At 42.0% G+C, this 9,393-nt stretch overlaps 1 pseudogene; it reads left to right on the top strand.

Moving 5' to 3' along the window:
• Window positions 1-4,480: 4,480 nt before the first annotated feature.
• LOC100392154 (ubiquitin-ribosomal protein eL40 fusion protein pseudogene) lies at window positions 4,481-4,988 on the top strand (annotated as a pseudogene).
• The last annotated feature ends 4,405 nt before the right edge of the window (window positions 4,989-9,393 follow it).

Genomic DNA, 9,393 nt, shown 5'->3' with positions numbered 1-9,393 from the left:
TCCAGATATATCATTTGTTTTGACTACTGCAATTTTTTATTAAGGTATAACTGACAAATAAACATTGCATATGATGCTAGGTGATGCAAAGAAAAATTAGCACTGAGACAAAGGATTTTCAACAACACAATTTTTACTTCCTGGGCTGCAGGAAGGGTACTCTCAAGGTGTTTAAGCTGTTTCTCCTGCTAATTAAAAACAAAAAACAAAGAACAGATACAGGCCATGGCTTATGAGGGGACTCCATCTTTCTCAGGATCTAATTTCCTTAATCTTATTGCTCAGCTATCCCAAGTGGGGTGTTTCATGGTGCAAGAAGGCTGCTTAAGCTCCAGTCATCAAGTCCAAATCCCAGTCAGCAGAAAGGCAAAAGACCTGACAAATGTTACATTCTAGTATCTTTCACTCTAGTATCTAAAACTTAGTTACATAGCCTACATTATTAGCTAACAGAAAGGCTGAGAAGTACATTTTTTTTTTCTGGACAGCAATGAGTAGCTTCAAATACATTTGGAGTGCTGTAATAAAAAGAGTGAGGAGATCAGACGCAGTAGCTCATGCCTGTAATCCCATCACTTTGGAAGGCCAAGGTGAAAGGATCCCTTAAGCCTAGGAGTTTGAGACCAGTCTCGGCAACATGGTGAAATTCTGTCTCTACAAAAATTTAAAAATTAACCAGGTGTGGTGGTGCACGCCTGTAGTTCCAGCTACTCAGGAGGCTGAGGCAAGAGCACAGCTGTTGTTCATGCCAATGCACTCCAGCCTGGGTGACAGAGCAAAACCCAGCATCCAAAAAAAAGAAAAGAAAAAGAAAGTGGGAAAACGATGTTGAGACAGGCAACTTGCTGTCGCTTTCATGGTATGCTAAGATTTATGTGATAAGGAGAATATATAATATGTATATGTTAAGAAAAGTTTGGGACGTCTAGAAATATACAAGTACCTAGTAACAGCACGTTTAGGTGTCTTTTGAAAGATCTGGATGATTGGGGAAATGGGAGGAACAGAGATAAGCTTTGTAACTTACCATTTTGCCTTTTGAATTTTACATTATGGCCCTGTAATTTTTTAAAGAAAAAAAAATACATGCAAAAACTAGCATTTGATGTTAAGATTTTCCACCTGGATCTGCTTTGTGGCTAAAAGTTTCCCTCCCCTGCAGCTTTACTGAGGTATAATTGACAAATAAAAGTTGTATATATTCAAGGTGTACAATGTGATGTTTTGATGTATGTATATCTTGTGAGGGAGATACCATAGTCAAGCTAATTCACACATCCATCACCTCACACAGTTACCATTTGTATGTGTGTGTGGTGAGAACATCTAAGCTTTTTTTTTGAGATGGAGTCTTGCTCTCTCAAGTTGGAGTGCAGTGGTGCAATATCAACTCACTGCAACCTCTGTCTCCTGGGTTCAAGCAATTCTCCTGCCTCAGCCTCTCAAGTAGCTGAGATTACAGGCATGCACCACCATGCCCAGCTAATTTTTGTGTTTTTAGTAGAGATGGGGTTTCATCATGTTGTCCAGGCTGGTCTTGAACTCCTGACCTCAGGTAATCTGCCCACTTCAGCCTCCCAAAATGCTAGGATTACAGGCACGAGCCACCACTCCTGGCTGCATTTAAGCTTTTTAACTAAAAATTTCTTAGGAGAATAAAGTGTAGGGCAGTAAAATGCCTCTAGTGGAAGAAAATGTGAGTTGTGCTCATTATGACAAGTGGGAAGACGAGTTTCACCCTTCACCTGACTATATGGTGAGAACATATTTCTCAGGTGAGACAGATTGGAGGAAAGTTTGTAAGAACTGAGAAAAAAATGGAAGAAAATGAAATATTTGTTCTTCAGGGTCACCAAGTTCATTATATGCCTAGACTCTGTCACTTATGCCAATACATTTATGAATGTAAAATACACATTTGACTCCAGCATGGTAGCACACACCTGCAGTCCTAGATACTCAGGAGGGTGAGGAGCTAGGACTGCCGGTGTGTGCTACACTTGAACTCAGGAGTTCAAGACCAGCCTGGACAACACAGGGAGACCCTCTCTCTAAATATGTATAAACATGTATCCTCTTAGCCTCTCAGTCTTCCTCTTGCAGGAAAGAAAAGTTAAGCATTCCAAAGTGTTCAGCTGATTTGAGCATTTTGTCCAGGACATCTGATTCCAATGTTTGAATATGTGTGTACATATACACACGCATATATATAAAATATATATGCATGTGGTATCTTTTTATATAAAATATATGTTATGTATATGTGTATATATTCACATATGTGTGTATATATGTGTATATATGTGTGTGTATATGTGTATATATTTATATATGTGTGTGTATATATTTACACACACACACACACACACACACATTCAAACATTGGAATCAGATGTCCTGGACAAAATGCTCAAATCTGCTGAACACTTTGGAATGCTTAACTCTCCTTTCCTGCAAGAGGAAGACTGGGAGGTTGAGAGGTGAGCACTGGGTGTCAGCTCAGTGCCTGGTAGAGGCAGGACACATGAGCTTTGAGTCCCGACCTGTGGGCCATGCTGTGCCTGGACTGCCCTGTTATGCCACCTGCTTGCTTCTGCCTGAAATTCCTGTAACGCAAGATAACAACTCTCATTCTGCAATTTAGTGATAAACCTTATAAAATCTGAGGCTAAGGCTTGTGAAACAGGCTGAAATGGCAAAGCCCCGAAAGCCAGAGAGCTGATATGTGGCAGTTGAGCAGTGGCTGCAGCAACTAGAAGAAAAGGGAGTGAGGAGAGAGGGTGCAAGCTGGAATGTGATCACAGGGGAAGGTGCTCTCTGGGCTGTAGGGAAATCACAGGCAGCTTGAGGCTGTGAGATGAAAGACACTCCCTTTCAGTAAAACGTCTGTGACTCAAAGCTACAAGGTGTGTCGTGTTGGGAGAAAGTTCTGATGGAACTGCATTCCATTCTTGGAGGAATAACCATTACCATGGAAGTACAAATTCTAAAATGATGTAGGACTAATAATGAAGGCAACACTAGTAGTGACAGCAGCCCAGAGAGCTTTCCCTAGATTCTGTAATTTTCTTCTCTCCACTGCTTACATAAGCAAATATTCACCCGAAGAGTAAAGAACGTTGAGACATTTAGCGTTACGTATTAGTCTGTTCTCACAGTGCTATAAAAAAAATACCTGAGACTGTGTAACTTATGAAGAAAAGAAGTTTAATTGACTCACAGTTCTGCAGGCTGTACAGGAAGCATGGCTGGGGAGGCCTCAGGACACTTACAATCATGGCAGAAGGCAAAGGGAAAGCAGGCACATCTTCACATGGTAACAGGAGAGAGTGCGAAGGGGGAGGCGCTACACACTTTTAAACCACCAGATCTCATGAGAACTCACTATCATGAGGACAGCAAGGGGGAAATTCCCTGCCATGAGCCAATCACCTCCTACCAGGTCCCTCCCCCAACATTAGGAATTACAATTTGCATGAGATTTGTGTGGGGACACGGAGCCAACCACATCACATTGATAAACCTATATAACAACGTTTTTCTTAATCTAAATGTATACTAGCTGGGCACAGTGGCTCACGCCTGTAATCCCAACACTTTGGGAAGCCAAGGTGAGTGGCCTCCCAGAGTCAGGAGGGAGTTCGAGACCAGCCTGACCAACATGGAGAAACCCCTGTCTGTATTAAAAATTCAAAATTAGCTGGGCATGGTGGCGCATGACTGTACTACCAGCTACACAGGAGGCTGAGGCAGGAGAACTGCTTGAACCCGGGAGGTGGAGGCTGCAGTGAGCCGAGACTGTGCCATTGCACTCTAGCCTGGCCAAAAAGAGTGAAACTCCATCTCAAAAAATAATAATAATTAAGAAACAATGTAAACTAAATCAGTGTTTTACCAATTTAAAAATACATCTTGAAAAAGATTTTGCAGTTTCTTTTTGTTTTGAGACGGAGTCTCACTCTTGTCCTCCAGGCTGGAGTGCAGTGGCTTGATCTTGGCTCACTGCAACCTCTGCCTCCCAGGTTCAAGCGATTCTCCTGCCTCAGCCTCCCAAGTAGCTGGGATTATGGATGCCTGCCACCATGCCCAGCTAATTTTTTTTTTTTTTTTTTTTTTTTTGTATTTTTGGTAGAGACAGGCTTTCACCATGTTGGCCAGGTTGGTTTCAAACTCATGACCTCAAGTGATCCTCCTGCCTCGGCCTCCCAAAGTGCTAGGATTGCAGATGTGAGCCATCACGCCACTGCACTCCAGCCTGGGTGATAGAGTGAGACTTCATCTTAAAAAAAAGACAAGATGGATTGGTACATGAATGAAGAGCTGGATAAATGGATAAACAGTTAGTAAATGAAGTACAGTAGAATGTCCATTGTTGAATCTAGCTGGCGGGCATATGAGTGTTCAATGTACAGTTTCTTCAATTCTGAGATAGGCTTAAAAGGTTTTATAATGTTGAAAAAAATGGATCTTGAGCAAGGCAACCGAGTTGCAGACGCAGAGATGCAGATCTTTGTGAAGACCCTCACGGGCAAGACCATCACCCTTGAGGTCGAGCCCAGTGACACCACTGAGAATGTCAAAGCCAAAATTCAAGACAAGGAGGGTATCCCACCTGACCAGCAGCATCTGATATTTGCCGGCAAACAGCTAGAGGATGGCCGCACGCTCTCAGGCTACAACATCCAGAAAGAGTCCACCCTGCACCTGGTGCTGCGCCTGCGAGGTGGCATTGAGCCTTCCCTCCGCCAGCTCGCCCAGAAATACAACTGCGACAAGATGATCTGCCGCAAGTGCTATGCTCGCCTGCACCCCCCGTGCTGTCAACTGCCACAAGAGGAAGTGTGGCCACACCAACAACCTGCACCCAGGAAGAAGGTCAAATAAGCCTCTTCCTTCCTGGAAGGGCAGCCTCCTGCCCAAGCCCCATGGCCCTGGAGCCTCAATAAAGTGTCCCTTTGGTTGACTGGAAAAAAAAAAAAAAGAAAAAATGGATCTTGAATTAGGAGTTCTAACAAAGAGCTTGTGCTATACCTTACACATTTCTGTAGGAGGTATTCCCATGAGGTTGGGGCAGTGGGAAGGGAGGGAAGTTGCAAGGAGAAAAATCTATCAGTAATGGAAGGTTCCTTTATTGTATTTGTTTACCAAACACCAGCATATCATAGAGCTTCAATAAAAGTTTTCGAACGAATGAAATGAATGAGACATTCCTCAACCAATGACTGCAGAAACTGTAAAGGAAAGATGATTCTGACATGAACATTACAGAGAACCCCGTGAGGGTATATACTTAGACCAAAGAATAAACTAATGTCTGAAATTACCAGGCGTTAATACTCATTACAGTGAAAGTCTCAAAAGGACAAAAGGGACAAAAACAGGAAATACAAAGTCATATCTAAGATTTGCTTTTTGACTTGACAATTCGGATCTTTCTTCGATCATGATGCACACTGGAGAAAAATACTATTTCCCCTTTTGAGAAAGCACATTACAAACGAGGCTTTGGGATGTGTTCTTCGAATATGATTATAGTGATCCTGCCAAGAGCTGGTGCATTTTTCTTCAAGGGCCCCTGAAAATACATGAGGTTTTCGAAACAGGAGTGATCCATCAGTGAGCCCTACTAAGTGAGCTGCCATTCTGGAATTTGCCTGGGGATCAGGGAGTCCTGAGCACTTGAAATGGAAAGGGGACTAAGGTGTGTTCATCCAAAAGTCATGTTTCTTTCCGAGAGATCAGGATACAGGAAAACTGACTAGGCTAGTGATTCTAGACCCTGGCTACACATTAGAATCATCAGGAGAGGTTTATTTGTTTTTTGTTATTTTTTGAAATGGAGTTTTGCTCTTGTTGCCTAGGCTGGAGTGCAATGACATGATCTCAGCTCACTGCAACCTCTGCCTCTCAGGTTTAAATGATTTTCCTGCCTCAGCCAACCAAGTAGTTGGGATTATAGGCATGCATCACCATGCCTGGCAAATTTTGTATTTTTATTAGAGACGGGGTTTTTTCATGTTGGCCAGGCTGGTCTTGAACTCCCGACCTCAGTTGATCCACCTGCCTCGGCCTCCCAAAGTGCTGGGATTACAGGCATGAGCCACCACCCCCCGCCATCAGGAGAGGTTTACATAGTGTTGATCAAGTATTAAAGGCTGAGCCTCTGACTCAATCAATTGAATCAAGCTCCCTGGGATTAGGACTTTGATAAAAAGCTAATGCACAGTCAAGACTGGGAGCCAACAAGCCCATCCACTGAAAACCTAAGAAAGATAGCTGAGCTGGAGTCCCTGAAGCAGGTCTGATCCCACACTAGAGTGGAGCCTCTAGCAACATTAGAGAAGGTATGGGGAAGGAGTCTGGGAGGTTCATTGTAAAATGTGGAAGAAATTTTTAAAAACTTAGGCTGGTAGCATGCATCTGTAATCCCAGCTACTTGAGAGGCTGAGGCAGAAGGCTTGAGCCTTGGAGGCCAAGGGCAAAGCTGCAGTGAGCTATGATTGCACCACTGCCCTCCAGTCTGGGTGACATAGTGAGACCCTCACTCAAAAAAAAAAAAAAAAAAAGCCTGACACGGTGGCCCATGCCTGTAATCCCAGCACTTTGGGATGCCGAGGCGGGCAGATCATGTGAGGTCAGGAGTTCAAGAGCAGCCTGACCAACATGGAGAAACACTGTCTCTACTAAAACTACAAAATTAGCCAGGCGTGACGGCACATTCCTGTAATCCCAGGTACTCAGGAGGTTGAGGCAGCAGAATCACTTGAACCCAGGAGGCAGAGGTTGCAGTGAGCCGAGATCGCACCATTGCACTCTAGCCTGGGAAACAAGAGTGGAACTCTGTCTTAAAAAATAATGTGGAAGGTTGAGCAGGAGGCAAATAGATCAAATGATGGGATTCACATCTTGCTCCAAAGACAGGAGATACTAACATGCATTACCTATGTTTTCCTATTATTTTATGTGTTTGTATGCATGTATGTATTTATTTTTCTCTCATTGAATTAAGAATAACTTTGCATACCAGATAATTTGCTGAGCATTCGGTATGCTTTTGACCAATTCCAGTGTCTAAAATACTGCATAGGAACACTGTTACAATTTGAATTAAATTTCTTGCCCCTTCTCCTCCCCTGACCATTTAGTCTTTGGGTAGCAACAGAGATCACTAACATAATATAACAATTAATATTGGTTTGTTTCAGGGCATTCATTTGATGCAGATTGTAATTCTGTCCTCATCAGTTTTATAAATCGCTTTACTGTAACTACACCATGTATTTGATCAAATATTGCCAATGTTTCCATCTGTTTAGGGTGCGGTATTATGATTTCACAATCTATTCTAGATTTAGTCCAATATTTTTTAGAATGTATCTTTCTATATAAAAGTCAATGCAGAAAAAATATTTTGAGATTAAAAAATCTAAAGACATCTTCTAGCTAACAGAACAGATTTTAGTCACATTTATATTCTTTAATGTTCAATGTATGTATCCACTACATGAGAAACTCAAGACACAAACAAAATTGTTATATTTACTGCCACACTAAGCAATATGAAACATTAAAAATAATGTGTATTCATAAACAAAAGATGGTATAGCAATATAAAATTTAGAAGAATATTATAGCTGGACTGTATAGGAAGAGCTTGACTGATTTCTTTCCACAATGCATTTTTATCAAAACTCATACATATTCAGAGACACAAATAGCATGCCAGTGAATTCAATGAACTGCCACTGAAACCAGAACATTATTTTCTAGCATCTGTTTGTGGGAATTATGTCAAATACTTAATGCAATGTGTTTTCATTGCAATCCTATTTTTGTTTCCCAACCAGTGAATTTTCATTTAAACCAATATGTTTACCTGAGACCCACATGCATGCATTTATTGGAACTGAAATACAGCTACATACAGGCAACACGTCTGAGGCAAACCAATGCATTTCGATGCAACTCAAGCCAATTTTCCACAACATGTGTTCTGATTCTCTAGGGATATATAGCCCCGTATAACAGTAAATGCACTGAATTGTGGTGATGAGGAAGGGAAACTGACATCTGGATTGTAAAGAAATACAAAAGCCTCAGCTTGCTGGAAATCTTGCCACCCAAAGTGTGCTTCAGGGACCAGTAGCACCTTGGAGCTTGTCAGAAAGACAGAATCTCAGGCCCCACTCCAGACCTACTGATTCAGAGCCTGAATTTTAACAAGATCCCTGAGTAATTTGTTTCCACAGTAAAAATCTGAAAAGCAGTGTTTTAAAGCAAACTCCTAAACAGCCACAGTTATCTTTGGGGTAATATGCAAAATTTTTCTGAGATGAAATGCACAGCATGGTGACTACAGTTAATAATAATGTATTATTTACTTGACGAATTAACATATTCATTACTACAAATTGGTTGTAGTAATCCTTTCACAATGTATATTTCTATCAAAACATCACACTGTGCACCTTGAATATATATACTTGTTATTTGTCACTTATATCTCAGTGAACCAGAAAAACAGTTTTCTGAGGCAAGCACTTTTCTCCAGTGGACAGAGAGTTTGGTTAAAAACAAAAGTTGAAACTAGCTTGCTTTACATACAAAAGCAACCCCAACCCCTTTTTCTTTCACAAGACACGTGATACATGAATTTATTTTTCTTGTGAATATTCAAACAATTCAGAAGTCTGCTGAGTGCATTCTCTTCATTTTTTTTTTTTTTTTCCACTCTAACACCCAGGCTGGAGTGCAGTGGTGTGGTCTCAGCTCATTGCAACATCTGCCTCCCAGGTTCAAGCGATTCTCCTGCCTCAGCCTCCTGAGTAGCTGGGATTACAGGCGCCTGCCACCACACCTGTCTAATTTTTGTATTTTTAGTAGAGACAGGGTTTCACATTGTGGGCCAGGCTGGTCTCGAACTCCTGACCTCGTGATCCACCTGCCTCGGCCTCCCAGAGTGCTGGGATTACATGTGTGAGCCACCCTGCACGGCCCATTCTCTTCATTTTTATTAATTAATTAATTTCTTTTAGAAATGGAGTCTCACTCCGTTGCCTAGGCTGGAGTCCAGTGGCACAATCATAGCTCACTGTAGCCCCAAACTCCTGGGCTCAAGCACTCTTCCTGCCTCAGCCTCCCAAGTAGCTAGGATGACAGAAGGACATGTACCGTCACACCTGGCTAATATTTCAATTTTTTTTCTAGAGGCAGGGTTGTTTCCCAGGCTAGTCTTGAACTCCTGACCTCAAGCAATCCCACCTCAGCCTCCCAAAGTGCTGGGATTACAGGCATGAGCCACATGCCTGGACCTTCTTTTACCAAAGGTACTCGCCGTTAACACTTTCACTTGCCTTTAGTTCCTTTTTAATGAATTTATATGCATATTATATA

Source organism: Callithrix jacchus, chromosome 4 (genome assembly GCF_049354715.1).
Source record: "Callithrix jacchus isolate 240 chromosome 4, calJac240_pri, whole genome shotgun sequence".
In the NCBI taxonomy this organism is placed as follows: domain Eukaryota; kingdom Metazoa; phylum Chordata; class Mammalia; order Primates; family Cebidae; genus Callithrix; species Callithrix jacchus.
Note: the sequence above shows the minus strand (reverse complement) of the source record. Positions and strands in the feature narration are given on the sequence as shown.